The sequence below is a fragment of the Glycine max genome, chromosome 16 (genome assembly GCF_000004515.6).
Source record: "Glycine max cultivar Williams 82 chromosome 16, Glycine_max_v4.0, whole genome shotgun sequence".
In the NCBI taxonomy this organism is placed as follows: Eukaryota; Viridiplantae; Streptophyta; class Magnoliopsida; order Fabales; family Fabaceae; genus Glycine; species Glycine max.
In genome coordinates, this window is record NC_038252.2 from 11,638,110 (window position 1) to 11,655,102 (window position 16,993).

Sequence of the window (16,993 nt, forward strand, 5' to 3'; positions counted from 1 at the left end):
CAAAGATTGCCAAAGGGTTACATGTTTCTCAAAGCTTTATTCAAGACAAAGAAATCAAAGATATTCAAGATGGATGATCAAGACAGTTTCTAGAGTCTTAGGAAGAGTATATTAAATAGGAAGGGAATTCCAATTGAAGAAGCAAAAGGTTTGGCCAAGAAATTTAAGTTAAAAAGTCTTTTTCAAGAGATTTACTCTCTGGTAATCGATTACCAGAGGATGTAATCGATTACCAGTGGCCAAAACTGATTTACAACAGCTATTAAAATTTGAATTCAAAATTTGCACTGTGTAATCGATTACACATATATGGTAATCAATTACCAGCAGTTATTGAACGTTTTAATTCAAATTTTAAAGTTTGTAATCGATTACACATATACTGTAATCGATTACCAGAGGAGATTTCCAGAAAATATTCTAAACAGTCACATCTTTTTCTTTGGTTCTTGAATGGCTATCAAAGGCCTATATATATGTGACTTGAGACACGAATTTGCTAAGAGTTTTTGTGAACAAAAAGATCTTATCCTCTTAAAAAGCAAAATTGTTTTATCCTCTTACAAATTCCTTGGCCAAAACACTTGTGATTCAATAAGGAATTATTTGAGTGCTCAAATTGTTCAATCTATCTCTTTCAAGAGAGATTACTTCTTCTCTTCTTCTTTATTCTGAAAAAGGGATTAAGAGACCGAGGGTCTCTTGTTGTAAAAGAATTCTAAACACAAAGGAAGGATTGTCCTTGTGTGTTTAGAACTTGTAAAAGGAATTTACAAGATAGTGGAACTCTCAAGCGGGTTGCTTGGGGATTGGACGTAGGCACAAGGGTGTGGCCGAACCAGTATAAATCTGAGTTTGCACTTTGTCTTCCCTTAAACTCCTTCATTTATTATTGTTTTATATTCATATTCAAATTTCTCTACTTGAATTAATATTTAAGAAGTTCATTATTAAGAGAATTTATAACTTGAATAGAAAGTGAAATAAAATTTTAATTGGGGAAATAGTTTGTGATATCTTAATTCAACCCCCCCCCCCTTCTTAAGATATTTGAGGCCACTTGTCCAACAAGTGGTATCAGAGCTTCATTCTTGTTTAAAGTTTAGAAGCTTCAAGAATTATGGCCTCATCAAACTACTTGTTTCCCGAGGGAAATTCTATAAATAGACCTCCCATCTTTAATGGAGTGGGTTACCACTACTGGAAAACCCGCATGTAAATCTTTATAGAGGCAATAGATTTAAATATTTGGGAAGCAATAGAACAAGGACCTTATGTTCCCTCTATAGTGGCCGAAAGTGCAACAATAGAAAAACCTAGAGCAGATTGGACTGAGGAAGAAAGAAGATTAGTACAATATAATTTAAAGGCCAAAAATATTATTACATCTGCCCTAGGAATAGATGAATACTTTAGGGTTTCAAATTGTAAAAGTGCTAAGGATATGTGGGATACACTTCAAGTAACACATGAAGGCACAACAAATGTTAAAAGATCTAGGATAAACACATTAACTCGTGAATATGAACTGTTTAGGATGAATGTAAATGAAAGTATACAAGACATGCAAAAGAGGTTCACACACATAGTTAATCATCTTGCATCTCTAGGAAAAACTTTTCAAAATGAAGATCTAGTAAATAAAGTTTTAAGATGTCTTAATAGAGAATGGCAACCAAAGGTAACAACCATTACAGAATCTCAAGATTTGTCTAGTATGTCTCTTGCTACGTTATTTGGAAAATTGCAGGAGCATGAAATGGAATTATTGAGATTAAATCAACATGAAGAAACTGATAAGAAGAAGAAGGGAATCGCTCTTAAAGCCTCATCTGCTATCCAAGAAGACAGTGATAAAGAAGATTCAATTGACTTGGATAATGATGAAGATATTAGTCTTTTTGTAAAAAGATTCAACAAGTTCCTGAGAGTCAGAGGAAATCAAAAGCGACCCAATTTTAAATCTAAAAGAAGGACAAAAACTTCATCCTCTACTCTAAAATGCTTTGAGTGCAATCAACCTGGACATCTGAGGGTTGATTGTCCCATCTTCAAGAAAAAGATGGAGAAGTCTGAAAAAAAAAATATTAATGAAAAGAAATTGAAGAAAGCATACATTACATGGGATGAAAATGATATGGAATCTTCTGAAGATTCAGAAAATGAAGAGATAAACCTCTGCCTTATGGCTAAAAGTTATGAAAGTGATGAAGAGGAACCCTTGAGGAAAAAGTGGTACATAGATAGCGGATGCTCAAAACATATGACGGGAGACGAATCAAAATTCATACATATCTCTCCCAAGAAAAGCGGACATGTAACTTATGGTGACAACAACAAAGGTAGAATTCTTGGAGTTGGAAAAATAGGTACAAATTCCTCAACCTCCATTGAAAATGTTATACTTGTTGAAGGTCTTAAACATAGTCTGCTTAGTGTGAGTCAATTATGTGACAAAGGCTATCTGGTATCATTTGATCCTCAAAAGTGTGTCATTGAACATAAACATGATACGAATATAAAGCATATAGGGTTTAGAGTCAACAATGTTTACATGATAGACTTAAGTCAAAAACTAGATAGTAATCAATGTTTTCTCAGTAAAGATGATGATCCATGGTTGTGGCATAAACGGATTGCACATATAAACATGGAACACTTAAATAGATTAATATCGAAAGATTTAGTTGTTGGTTTGCCAAAACTAAGATTTGAAAAAGAAAGGCTAGGTTAGTAGGAAAAGGGTACAATCAAGAAGATGGAATAGACTATGAAGAAACATATGCTCCAGTTGCAAGATTAGAAGCCATTAGAATGCTCTTAGCATATGCATCCATAATGAATTTTAAGCTCTATCAAATGGATGTTAAAAGTGATTTTCTAAATGGCTTAATTCAAGAAGTATATGTTGAACAACCCCAGGTTTTGAAATCCCAGATAAACCAAATCATGTTTATAAATTGCGAAAGGCTCTTTATGGTTTGAAACAAGCCCCTAGGGCATGGTATGAACGTTTAAGCAGTTTTCTCCTAGAAAAAGAATTTTCTAGAGGAAAAGTGGATACCACATTGTTCATAAAGAGAAAGCATAATGATATTTTGTTGGTTCAAATATATGTTGATGATATAATTTTTGGATCTACTAATGATTCATTGTGCAAGGAGTTTTCCCTTGATATGCAAAGTGAATTTGAAATGTCAATGATGGGAGAACTAAAGTACTTCCTGGGATTACAAATCAAGCAAACTCAAGAAGGTGTATTCATCAATCAAGCCAAGTACTACGAGGAATTGATCAAAAGATTTGGTATGGAAAGTGAAAAACACATGGCTACACCAATGAGCACTAGCTGTTACTTAGATAAAGATGAATCTGGTCAATCTATAGACATGAAACAGTATCGAGGTATGATCGGATCTCTTCTTTATTTAACTGCTAGTAGACCTGATATTATGTTTAGTGTATGCATGTGTGCTAGGTTTCAATCCGACCCCAAACAATCACATTTGAGTGCAGTAAAGAGAATCATGAGATATCTATTAGGTACAATCAATTTAGGATTATGGTATCCTAAGAACTCAACATGTAACTTAATAGGATATTCTGATTCTGACTTTGCCGGATCTAAAACTGATAGAAAAAGCACAAGTGGAACTTGTCAATTCATTGGATCCGCTCTTGTCTCATGGCATAGTAAGAAACAAAACAGTGTTGCTTTATTCACTGCTGAAGCGGAATATATCTCTGCCGGCAGTTGTTGTGCACAGATTTTATGGATGAAGCAACAATTATCTGACTATGGTATCCTTCTTGATCGAATACCTATTAGGTGTGATAACACTAGTGCCATAAATCTATCCAAAAACTCTGTACAACATTCTAGAACGAAACATATAGAAATTAGGCACCATTTTCTAAGAGACCATGTTCTAAAGGGAGATTGTTTGCTAGAGTTTGTTGATACAAAGAATCAGCTTGCTGATATCTTTACAAAACCTCTCCCAAAGGATATATTCTTTTCAATAAGAAGAGAATTAGGACTTTTAGACCTTAGTGATTTGGATAGGTAAAGTTTATGATTGATTGATTGTGTTTTGATTAAGTATGACACTTGTTTTTGTTTAATTTAGTGTACTTTTCTTGTTAGTATAATTAACTCTTAAGATAGTATAAGTTTTTAGACTTAGAAATAAGTTTTCTTTTAGAAAAAGGCTATTTTTTTGTTCTGGTAATCGATTACATGAATACTGTAATCGATTACACTAGAACAGATGGCCTGTAATCGATTACAGTATTCATGAAATCGATTACCAGTAGGCTGCTTCCACCTGTAATCGATTACCATTACTTGTAATCGATTACAATGCGTCCTGGTCTATAAATATCACGTTTTTCAGAAACCCATGCGCAGCCTCTTCCCCCTTGCGACGTTCCTCCATTCCCAAACCTTCAAACCTTCCTATCTTACTCATTTCTTCATCAAATCGACTCCCGTAACTTGCAATCTTCTTCTTTTTCAATTTCCTTTTGATTTCACCGATTGAAATCTGCAAAAACTCTATCATATGGCAGAATCATCAAAGAAACGTAAGGGTTCATCCGCCTCCGCTTTGGCTTCAAGAGCTCATCGTTCCGGAGCCACCAGCGCATCCACAACACCAATTCCACCCTCCTTATCCTCTTCCACATTGTTTTATTCCGAAGAACAGCAGAAACGGTACTCAAATCTTTTCTCATCTCGTTCCATTATCGACCCTAAGTTCATTGATATGGAATTCTTTTCTGCTGAAAGTTTTGATTGCATTCAAGCATTTCAGAACTTAGGTCTCATACCTTTCATGTCATTACAATTGCCTGTTTATCCTGAATTAGTTAAAGCTTTTTATTGTAATCTAGAAATTCAGGACAACACTTTGATTTCTGAGGTTTTTGGGATAAATATGGTCATTGACCAATCCCTTTTCCATGACTTAACCCAATTGTCCAGTGACGGTGTACCATTTGAAGGTACACTGAATGACGACTGGAAATTTGATTTCTCTGCACATGATGCCCGCCAGTTGGTTTGCACCAACCATGCGGATATGACCGGACGCCTTCTTGCCGGTTCATTGGCTTTTGAAAGCCGCATCCTTCATTATTTAATTGTGCGTATTTTGCTTCCACGATCTTCCAACCTTGCCCAGGTTTCTGAGGAAGATCTTGTTATCATGTGGGCCTTTCATACCGGGCGTCAACTTGACTGGGCACACTTAGTCAGATATCGCATGTATAAGGCATTGCGATTAAATGCTCCCTTGCCATATCCACACCTTGTCACTCTTTTTTTTTGCCACTTTCAAATTCCTCTTGATTCTGAACCTTACATTCCAATCAAGAGATCCTTTTTAATTGGTGCTGCTGTGATTGCTTCTTTTGGTTACCGCAAAGAGCATGATGGCTCTTGGGTCAAAAAGGGTGCTCAACCCGCTGATGATGAAGGCAACCTACCAGTTGAAGACAACTCCTCTCTTCTTCAAAAGCTTTTGGACAAGTTCGATGGTCTGCAGACTTTTGTTGGTGACAAGTTTGATGCTATGGAATTGCAAGTCGACATGCGGTTCGATGCCATGGAATCAAGGATCACCAAAGTTGAAGAAGATGTCTCCTTCATCCGTACTTGCTTTGATCCACCACCACCGCCTCCATCATCCTCTTAGCTTATATGTTATTATTATGACTACGTATTATTAGGGATTAAGTATTATTAGTACTTTGTTTTATCGCCATGTATTTGGCTTTTTGTTGCTCTAGTTATCATAATCTTACACTATTATTATATTTCTCGACTTTGCTTTGGTTGATTATGACAATGTATGGATTTATTTTGGTTTAATGTTTGGCTTTGTTTTCGCTATTGATTGTCTTGCTTAGTTCTTTTTTATGTTGCCAAAGGGGGAGAGAACAGAACTTGGGTTAGAAATCAATTAAAATCATTAAATTTAGGCATACATGCCAAAAGATAGGGGGAGTATGGGCTGTGTGAACGTACTATCATCTTGTATATAGCTTGTCTTGATTTCAGGATTGTCATCATCAAAAAGGGGGAGATTGTAGACAAAGGATCAAGCTGAATGTTTTGATGATGCCAAAGGGTTACATGTTTCTCAAAGCTTGCCAAAGGGTTACATGTTTCTCAAAGCTTTATTCAAGACAAAGAAATCAAAGATATTCAAGATGGATGATCAAGACAGTTTCTAGAGTCTTAGGAAGAGTATATTAAATAGGAAGGGAATTCCAATTGAAGAAGCAAAAGGTTTGGCTAAGAAATTTAAGTTAAAAAGTCTTTTTCAAGAGATTTACTCTCTGGTAATCGATTACCATAGGATGTAATCGATTACCAGTGGCCAAAACTGATTTACAACAGCTATTAAAATTTGAATTCAAAATTTGCACTGTGTAATCGATTACACATATATGGTAATCAATTACCAGCAGTTATTGAACGTTTTAATTCAAATTTTAAAGCTTGTAATCGATTACACATATACTGTAATCGATTACCAGAGGAGATTTTCAGAAAATATTCTAAACAGTCACGTCTTTTTCTTTGGTTCTTGAATGGCTATCAAAGGCCTATAAATCTGAACGTAGGCACAAGGGTGTGGCCGAACTAGTATAAATCTGAGTTTGCACTTTCTCTTCCCTTAAACTCCTTCATTTATTATTGTTTTATATTCATATTCAAATTGCTCTATTTGAATTAATATTTAAGAAGTTCATTATTAAGAGAATTTATAACTTGAATAGAAAGTGAAATAAAATTTTAATTGGGGAAATAGTTTGTGATATCTTAATTCAACCCCCCCCCCCCCTTCTTAAGATATTTGAGGCCACTTTTCCAACAGTTTCCTTGTTTGTGAGTTGCCATATAAGAAATTGGAAAGGAGGATTGGTGCCATCCCTTGAAGAATTTGAGTCAAGAAGCAAAGTGCCAACCACCTTAAGAGCTATTGGACTAAGAAGCACTCCAAATTGAGTGAATCACCAAAGAGAGAACAACCACCAAAATTGAGGACTATTTAGTAATTTTGTAATTGGCAATTTACTTCATTGCTTTCAAGTTTTGTAACAAAAAGGCCTTTCACTGGAAGTGTGTTTGGAGCCTCTAGTAGGTTACCAAACTTGCATTTGTGTGTAATAATTTTAGGTAATTTTCCCTTAGGATAGTGAGTGCTTTGTTGGGAACCTTAAATGTGGTCATCCATACACTCCTAGGATCCTCCTAGTTTACATTTCTTGCATTTTAATTTCTTGCTTACTTTCGTAGCTTATTTTCTTTACTAGTCACACTTAGTTCATCTTGTAATTATATAATACTTTATTCTTGCTTATCACACTTATCTTGAGTTCTTTTGAACCCTAGCTTTTATCATTCATTTAGTGTTAATGGTGAGGGTACTAGTCATAAGGATCCTCTATCTAGAATCTTTTATGAGTTGAGTTCCCTCAAGTTATGGAAAGAAAAACTAGAAAGAAAAGAAAAAGGAAAATAGAGGGTTGAAATAAATCAAGAGGAGAGAGAACAAATAAGAAAGGAAGAAAGAAGAAAAATAATGAAAGAAATGAAAAGAGAAAAACATGTTTCCTATAGTAGCATGACTCTTGCAAGAGTTTAAGTGAAGAACTTAGCGACTATTATAGAGGGCACCATAGTTCACATACTAAATATCATTCCCAAAAAAGAGAAAAGGATAGAAGTCCTCAAGAGGTTAACATTAGCCTCCCATATTTCCATAGAAAAGATAATGTTGAGGACTACTTACATTGGCAAATGAAGGTTGAACAACTCTTTGCTTGCCATCATATTAGCGAAGAGAGAAAAGTTCCATTGGCTACCCTTAGCTTTCAAGGGTATGCCCTCTATTGGTGGACTTCCCTTGTTAGGGAACAAAGGATTCATGGAAATCCTCCTGTAGAGTATTGGAATGATCTTAAGAGTGCCCTTAGGAAGAGGCATATTCCCTCCTACTATGAAAGGGAGCTTATGGACAAGCTCCAAAGGCTTAGACAAGGGAGTATGAATGTTGAAGACTATAGACAACAATTGGAACTACTCATTTTAAGAGCTGGACTTAAGGAGGAGGAAAGAACAAGCATAGCTAGGTTCCTTAGTGGGCTTAATATGGAAGTGAGGGATGTTAGTCGGTGAAAACGACTAACTTTTGCGTATAAAACTTGTGTATATTGTATCAAACTTCTCCTATTTATAGTTATTTTCATAATATTATAAGTACTTTTTGTTAAATATAGGTAATAGATAATTTATACTTTTTTTTTGTGTGTTTAATAATCAATGTCTCAAAATTTCAGGTTACATAGGCAACTTTGGCAAAGTGCTGTTTTCACTCTTTCGCTAAGCCAAGCTTCTGGCTTAGCGAGAATTCGCTAAGCGCAACCTTCAGTGGCTAAGCGCGAGGAAGAATCCAGAAGAAGATGACATGTCAAGTTCGCTAAGCGCACCGCTCCAGGTCATCAAGCACACCGCTCTAGGTCATCAAGCACACCGCTTTAGCTCATCCGCTAAGCGAAACAAGCGCGCTAAGCCAAAATCCACTTATGCGCGCTAAGCGATCCAGATCTGTGCTAAGCACATGAGCACGAACAAGGCCACCTATTTAAGCCTGAAATCAGATTTGCAACGGGAGTTTGGCATTTTTCTTGAAGAAGCCTCTTCATGCACTAGAGTATGGCCTTGGCTTGAAGCTTTTGCATGTTTAGGAAGTTCTAGAGAGTTCTGAGAGATTTTGCTGTGTGAAGATCTGCAGAGATGCGAGTTCGAAGTGGAAGCCGTTCTGAGAGCTTGAGATGAGTTTGTGAGTGATTGTGAGATTCTAGAGGTGAAGGAGACATCCTCACCACTTGTGTTTTTGCAGTCTTTCATCTTGTTCTTCTCTTTGTTGTAAAGGAGGTTTCCGAACTATGGAAAGCTAAATCCTCTGTTGGATCTTCCCTGTAGGTACCTGATGTAAATATATTTCTATCTATGTAATGATGTTTTGTGTGTTCTATGTGCTATCTGCTTTTCATTCCAGTGTGCTTTTACCTTGATCACGTAGATGCATGCTTTGTTAGGGTCATTCAACAGTGGGAACTGGTCTGATTCTAAAGTCCTTGATAGTACGGGACTAAGTTATTGTGCTATCACGAGGAATCGGGATACAAGAACTTAGTTGTGTATATGTGTCTTAATGCGATCTTGGTTGAGTTTAGTCTTACAAGAGGAATCTGCGGACAAGGCTTGATCAGGACTAGGCTAGGCTATCATGAGGAATCGGGGTCTAGCAGTCCAGGAGACAACATAGGAACGCATGAGCATTGTTAAATAGAGAACATCCTTTTTAGCATCACGAACCTATGAGGAAGACCAACGCTTTCTCTACTTGTTTTTACACAGTATTTCTCTTGCGTGATTTTCTTTATTTTTTCCTAGATAGTTTAAATACCTATTCATAACCACAGTTATATTTTCGATACTCGGTTCTTACCATTTTATACTACTTGTGTGATCTGGTACACTTGCCGGTTACGAACAAGGGACAAGGTTGAACTCTCTCCATATAGGGAACTAGATGAGCTAGTCCAACATTGTATAAGAGTGGAGCAACAACTTAAAAGAAAGCCTTATTCAAAATCTTATGGCTTTCACTCTTATCCAAGGAATGACTAAGCCAAAGGAATTTTGGGGGCTGCACCTTCAAAACCCAAGGAAGATAAGGGTAAAACCATAGAGAAATCCACCCCTAAGACTAGTTCCCAAGAAAGGAATAGCAACATTAAATGCTTCAAATGTCTTGGGAGAGGTCACATTGCCTCTCAATTCCCCACAAAGAAAACCATGATTATGAGGGTTCAAGACATTTATAGTAGTCAAGAGGAGACTACTTCTTCCCCTTCCTCTAGTGGAAGTGAAGATGAAGTAAGGGGTGAAAAGTCTAGTGAGTAAGTCTAACCCCATGAAGAAGGTGACCTCCTAATGGTTAGAAGGCTCCTTGGAGGTCAATCTTGTGATCTATCTCAATCGCAAAGAGAGAACATCTTTCATACAAGATGCAAAATTCTAGATAAAACTTGTTCTCTCATTGTAGATAGTGGATCTTGTTGCAATTGTTGTAGCACAAGATTAGTTTCCAATTGTTGTAGCACAAGATTAGTCTACATTGGGACATATAAGGATGAAGTTAATTGTGATATAGTTCCCATGGAGGCAGGGCATATTCTTTTAGGAAGGCCATGGAAATTTGATAGGAAGATCATTTACAATGGCCTAACTAATGAGATTACCCTCACCCATCTTGGCACTAAATTTGTGTTGCATCCTCAAACACCTTCACAGGTGGCCAAAGATCAACTAACTATGAAAGATAAGAGAAATGAGGAAGAAAAACTAGAAAAACAAAATAAAAAAAGGATAGTAGGCCTTGTCTTCAAAAGCCAAGGGGAAGGAAAAAGAGGAAAAGGATTCCTCCAAGAAGATTGTTAAGAAGGAAAATCATTTTGCAACAAAAGGTGATATCAAAAGAGCACTCCTTCTTAAACAATCTTTCTACCTTCTACTATCAAGGGAAACATCCCTTAGCACTGCCATACCTCTTGAGCTTGAGGTTATTCCTCAAGTAAAGGAGTTGTTGGATAAGGGTTTGGTTCGTAAGAGCTTAACTCCATGTGCTTTGTTGGTGCCCGAAATAGGTATTATGAGGCACCGAATCCCTATGATAAGTGGTATGATGAATGTGTTGAATGGTGCAACACTCTTTTGTAAAATCACCCATGCATCCAACATCTTCATGATTCACATACATAGGGACTCATTAGGTAGGTTTGTTCTTATTTTTAGTTTCACTATAAACTTAGTTGCTCATATGGGACACCATAGGTTTGTCGTACTTTTTGGTAGGAATAATTAACATGAAAATATAGAAAAAGGTATGTTTTATTGCATTACTTTCCTTAATTTTTTAAATGGTGATCAAGGGGTTCCAACGAACCTAAGAGAATAAAGGTCATTCTTGAGTGGCCCACTCCACCAGGTATAAGGAAAATTTGGGGCTTCCATGATGTCATACCCTAATTTCGTCCGGGGACCTTTGCTTGATGACATGCGACTTTTGTTTGGTCCTTGTAAGGTGCTTGGCACCCATCATTAGGCAATTTGTGAAATTCCGGGACGTGCCGGAAAACAAAAGAAAATATTGATGCACAATCCGTAAGGTTCCGTGACACACCGGAAATCAAATGGAAGCATCGTTGCACAATTAGTGAGGTTCCGTAACATTCCGTAAGTCAAAAAGGGGATGATTATGTAATCCACAAGGTTCCGTAACATTACGGAAAGAAAACAAGTATCATTACGAAATTCGTAAGTTTCCGTAACTTTACGAAAAAAGAATCACCAAAAAAAGGCAGAGGGGTATACTTAGTAAAAATGGGGGTGCAAATAGCAACCAGGCCCACTTGGGCCCTCCAGAAGATTCCTTCAGAAGGCTGTTGCTTCTGGAGGAAGCAACCCTGCTCGCCTGGGCGAGCTGGGTGGCAAGCTTCTCCCCCAATTTTCTATAAATAGGGGGAGAAGTGAAGTGAAAAAGGGTTCAGCCCCTTAGGCACTTCTCTCTCTTTCGAATTTGCTTGGAAAAATTGTTTCCGTGAAGAAAATCTAAGCCGAGGCGCTTCCGAAACGTTTCCGTAACGTTTTCGTAAGGAATTTCGCGAAGGTTTCGACCGTTCTTCGACGTTCTTCATTCGTTCTTCATCGTTCTTCGATCTTCAACGGGTAAGTACCTCAAACCAAGCTTTTCAATTCATTCTATGTACCCGTGGTGGTCCACATTGTGTTTCGTGTATTTTTATTCTCGTTTCATTTACTTTTTATACCCCCTTTTTGACGTGCTTAAGCCATTTTATTTAAGTCATTTCTCGCTTAACCTAAAAATAAAATAAATTTCCACCGATCGTTTGAATTGTATTATCCGTTAACTTCGGTTAAAATGAATTCCGACCGTTCGGTCGTGCCGTAACCACGTTGGAAATAAAAAAAAGAGGTAAAATAATAATATAATAATAAAAAAACGTCTTTTAGTAAAATAAAGCGAAAAATCAATTGGACGTTTTCTCTTTGGGATTTCTCATTCTTAATCGAATTGACTAATAACTAAAGTGAAACTAAGGCTAAAATCAACTCGCCTAGTCAAGCTCGTCCATAAAAATAGTTTTTTTGAAGTTTGTCATTTCAATTTCTTACTAAGTAAAATGGATCATTTTCAAGGTCCAACGCCTTAAAATGATCACCTCTTAAGTAAAAAAGAAATCACTTGATAAGAAAGAACTACGTAGGTTTGATTTTCTCATCCTAATTGAGGAATACGTAGGAGCAAAGGGAAACACCCTTGTCGACCACAAAAAGAGAAAAAATATAAAAAGGGTATAAAGGATATAAGGACATAAAAGGGAACGTAAAAATCAAAGTCATGTTTGCACATTCGATTAAAGGCTGCCGTCCCTTGTGACGGACGTGTGGGGTGCTAATACCTTCCCCGCGTGTAAATACAACTCCCGAGCCTTTCACTTAAAAGTTCGTAGATCGCGTCTTTTCCGGTTTTTCCGACGTTTTCCTCAAATAAACGTTGGTGGCGACTCCGCGCGTATTCCTTTCATGGAACACGCATCCCGCGAGTCACGCGTCGCCCTCCCGCCGAAGGGTAGGTTGCGACAGTTGGCGACTCCACTGGGGACTGTTTTTAGAGTGTTAGGCCATTTAATCTTGCGCAATGTTTTACCATGACTTACTCCTTTGTTGGTTTTCCTTCATTATGTTCTTGTATATATAACTCTTTGATGCTTTTAGTGCATTTTTTGTATGCTTGAGGTAAATATTTATTCATTTGATGCACACAAACACTAACACTATTTGCACACACGGTGAGTTGAAAAAGGGCCCTATACCCGAGTTCGTGGGAACATAAGGAGTGGAGGTGAATCCGTGATCATGCTAGGTCTCCGTCTTGCTTGATTACAGTGAACCCTCATCTAGAGTTTTTCTCTTTGAAAACATATTGTTGCTAGTAGTCCCTACTGCTGCAGTATGTTCTTCGAAGGGGATGATACCTCTAGAAACCTTCAAGAGAGATATGACTACCTTGGGGGTTATTACTAAAAGCCTAGTTAGCTCTCTCCCTTATAGGTCCCTTAAATAGGGGCACGGAGCAAACACGCTGCGTGCCATTTTTCACACTGCCATGCATAAGTGTCATATACCCTTTTGCTTATATTCAGTGTGTATTGTCATACTATGTACATTCCCGTGTTGCGCCTTTCGCATATGCATCGCACATGGGTTCTGTCTTGATCCCCTTTGTAAACAAACCAACGAAGGGTCCGTGTCACCGTTTTAAATACATACATTGGGGCACTTTGCTACCCCTAGACGTTGTATCTAAGAAGGAGACAGTTTATCGGGCTCCCGTATTCGTAAAGGAAGTGTTTGGAGGAAAGGGAAAAGGCCTTGGCAAATCAAGGCGAATGGGCTTTCTTTTGTTGACATCTTGGCGCTTTTGATCTTTGGAGTTGTCCTCTTTCCGAATATGGAAGGGTTAGTGGACCTAGCAGCGATTGACGCTTTCCTCGCCTTTCATCATGGCAAGGAAAGCCCGGTCGTCGCCATTTTGGCCATGTATGACACGTTCGACCGGGGATGTGAAAAGAGCGGCACAAGAATTGTTTGTTGTGCACTGGCTCTCTATGTGTGGCTGGTTTCACACCTTTTTCTCCAAGAAGGTAGGCCTGTCTATCCGCTACAAGGTCACCGCTCGTGCGTCGAAAAAAAGAAAAGGCGAATTGGGACCAACTCTTGGCTAGCATGGAGGGGCGTCTGTTAATTGGTTCCCTCGCTAGAAGGAAGGAAGAATCTGGATTCTATCTTCATGCGAAGGATGTCCAAATGTTCCCTTGATGGGAACAAGGGGTTGTATTAATTATAATCCCGTCCTTGCCATAAGACAGCTTGGCTACCCATGAGAGGAGTGCCATCAGACGAAAGCATCACGCCTTGCATTGCACGGGGTTTTCAGTGACCAAAACGCGAGGGTACTCCAAGGAGTTCGCAAGGCATGGGATGCAGCGTGAAGAAAGGACAGAGAGCTTAGGGGAAGCAGTAATGGGATCATCGGCGGCTATCATAAGTGGCTGAGAGTCCGAACACAAGGATTGGATTGGCTCCCAAATCTAAATACTGTGAGACAATGAGGTTAAAGCTTCAGAAGAAAGTGATGAGGTACAAGCCCTAAAGGCAAAGCTTGAAAGAGCCCGGGTAGTCAAAGAGAAGTTCAAGTCCATAGCCATCAAAGTCTGAAGAGAGTATGATGAACTAAGGGACGTCAATATGGCCACCGATGAAGCCTTGGAACGAGAAACCAAGAAGGCCCGAAAGGAAGAACACGACCAAAACAAAGTTTTGAGGGGCTTTATAGGGCAGCAATAGTGAGCTCAAACTCCAAAGAGGTGAAAGGAATCATCACGGGTCAAAGGCATGATCTGGAAGGACGAGCTAAAGGCTTGCCTTAGGTCGAAAAGAAATTTGTCCCAACAGTTAAAGTGAGACTGAAGGGAATATGTGGGCCATCATCGATGAGTGCAAAGAGAAGCTAAATCTAGCGGCGACTCACGAGCAAAGGCTAGAGGATGAGTACGCCAAGATATCAGCAGAAAGGGAAGCAAGGGAAAGGGTAATTGATTCATTGCACCAAGAGGCAACAATGAGGATGGACCGATTTGCTCTTACTTTGAACAAGAGTCAAGAACTTCCTCGATTGCTAGCCAAGGCCAAAGCAATGGCGGACACCTACTCCGCCCCCAAGGAGATCCATGGACTTCTCAGCTATTGTCAGCATATGATAGACTTAATGGACCATATGATTAGAAACCGCTAGGAAGTTTGTATTGTCGCTCAGATCTTGACTAGTTATAACTTTTTGAATAAAATGAGTTTATCCCACGTTGTTACTCCAAAAATCAGTGCGAATCTAGTCACTCCCGCATTTTATCTCTAGCATGCATTGTATGTTGGTCTCGTCCTTTGTCATGGGAAGCCGGAAGGTCCATATCACCTTCTTAATTGTACACATGGGGCACTGCGCCCCCAAATGCGCAAGTAAGAAGAGATAATTTTTCGGACTCTCGTGTCCGTAAAATGCATTCATATCATGCATCGCATAAGCATCTCTTCATAACATCATAATGAACATATCGTTCCTGCATTTGTCCGTTATCATATTCCAGCCTCACATTTTGCATGAGTCATGGCATCATCATGCATATGCGTTCAACAAACTTTTTGATCTGCAAAATTGCATACCATTTGTTTTCATGTTTGCTCATCCTTGTGTTTTCCTCTACAAAAACAAAAAAGGGGAAACGTGAAACTTCACACTACATTCTTAGTTGCATGTGTTAGGCACCATGAGCCAACCATGTTGGGATCATAAACCCATTTCTAAAAAAAAAAACACACAACAACAAAACAAAATAATTGAACATGGTACCTAATGCATGGTTAACTAGGAAATGGTGTTTCTTTGGGCATCTCAATTTCATAATTACATTTTCCATGCATAGCTTAAAGTATGCCCGAGTCATTCATCCCTATGAGATGTTGTTGAAGTATTGGCGATCAGAATTGCCATTCCTTGGATTATAGGGTAGAACCAAGCTCATGCTTTTATAAAAAGGTTCATTAAGTCAAGTTGAAATATGGAAGTAACCGTCTTGCAAAATTGGGGCAAAAGATGAATCGAGTCACATCACTGCTTCGTCTACTGCCAAACATATTTAGGATTGTTGATGTCCTTGCTACTTCCAGTTTCACCTTGACAAAGATGTCATGGACCATGTTGAAAATCTAAATTGATTCAACCCCATATCCTGCGGAAAAATTTGCAATACTTCAACTGTACATCATTCGCATACATCCATGCTTTTCATTGGTTGCATTGCTCATTGCATTCTTTCCTTGAAAAATAAAATAAAATAAAATAAAATGAACTTAATCATTGTTATAAAAAAAAAAACATGCTTTACGGCGTCCTCACCGAACTTGTGCTAGAGCTAGAGTAATGGGTGAAGTAGAGGAGATACAAGAGAAGATGAAGGCCGACATGGAGGCCATTAAAGAGAAAATGGCCACAATGATGGAGGCCATGATGAGCGTGAAGAAGATAATGGAAGCCAATGCGGTTGCAATTGCCGCTACCAGCGTTGTTGCTAAGGTGAACCTGATGTCCCCATCCGGCATCAACCAAATGAATCATCCAACCTCAGATATGGTAGGCAAAGATTTGGGAAGTACGGGCAGCCCCCATGATGTGCAAATTCAAAATGAGCACGCCTTCCCGCCATATGGCTTGCCTCTCAACTATACGCCACCCAATGTGGCGTACAGTCCCAATAAGAATGTCAATAACTCCACTCCTATACCCATTGAGAGCCAACAACCCCGAACTGATCATGCACATGTCTCTTAAACCGTGGGGGAGACACATGAAATTCCCCATCACAATCTAGCCGACTTCGAGCCTTGGCTCGAATATGCCACTGAAGGGAAAGCAGTTGGTGGTATACCCCTTGAAAACACTTCGGAAGGCCCTCAGTATCACCCCCAACCACAACCCTCATGTTCCACAGCGGTTTAAAACCCTCATGACTATGGCAGGAATGGGAAAGTTGGATCATCTAGAGGAAAGGCTTAGGGCCATTAAAGGAGGTGAAGATTATGACTTTGCTAACCTAGAAGAGTTGTTCCTAGTACCTAATATCATCACCCCTCCCAAGTTCAAGGTGCTGGACTTTGACAAGTACAAGGGGACTACTTGTCCCAAGAACCATCTAAAGATGTATTGTCAGAAGATGGGGGAATACGCAAAAGATGAGGAATTGCTGATACATTCCTTCCAAGAAAGTCTTACTG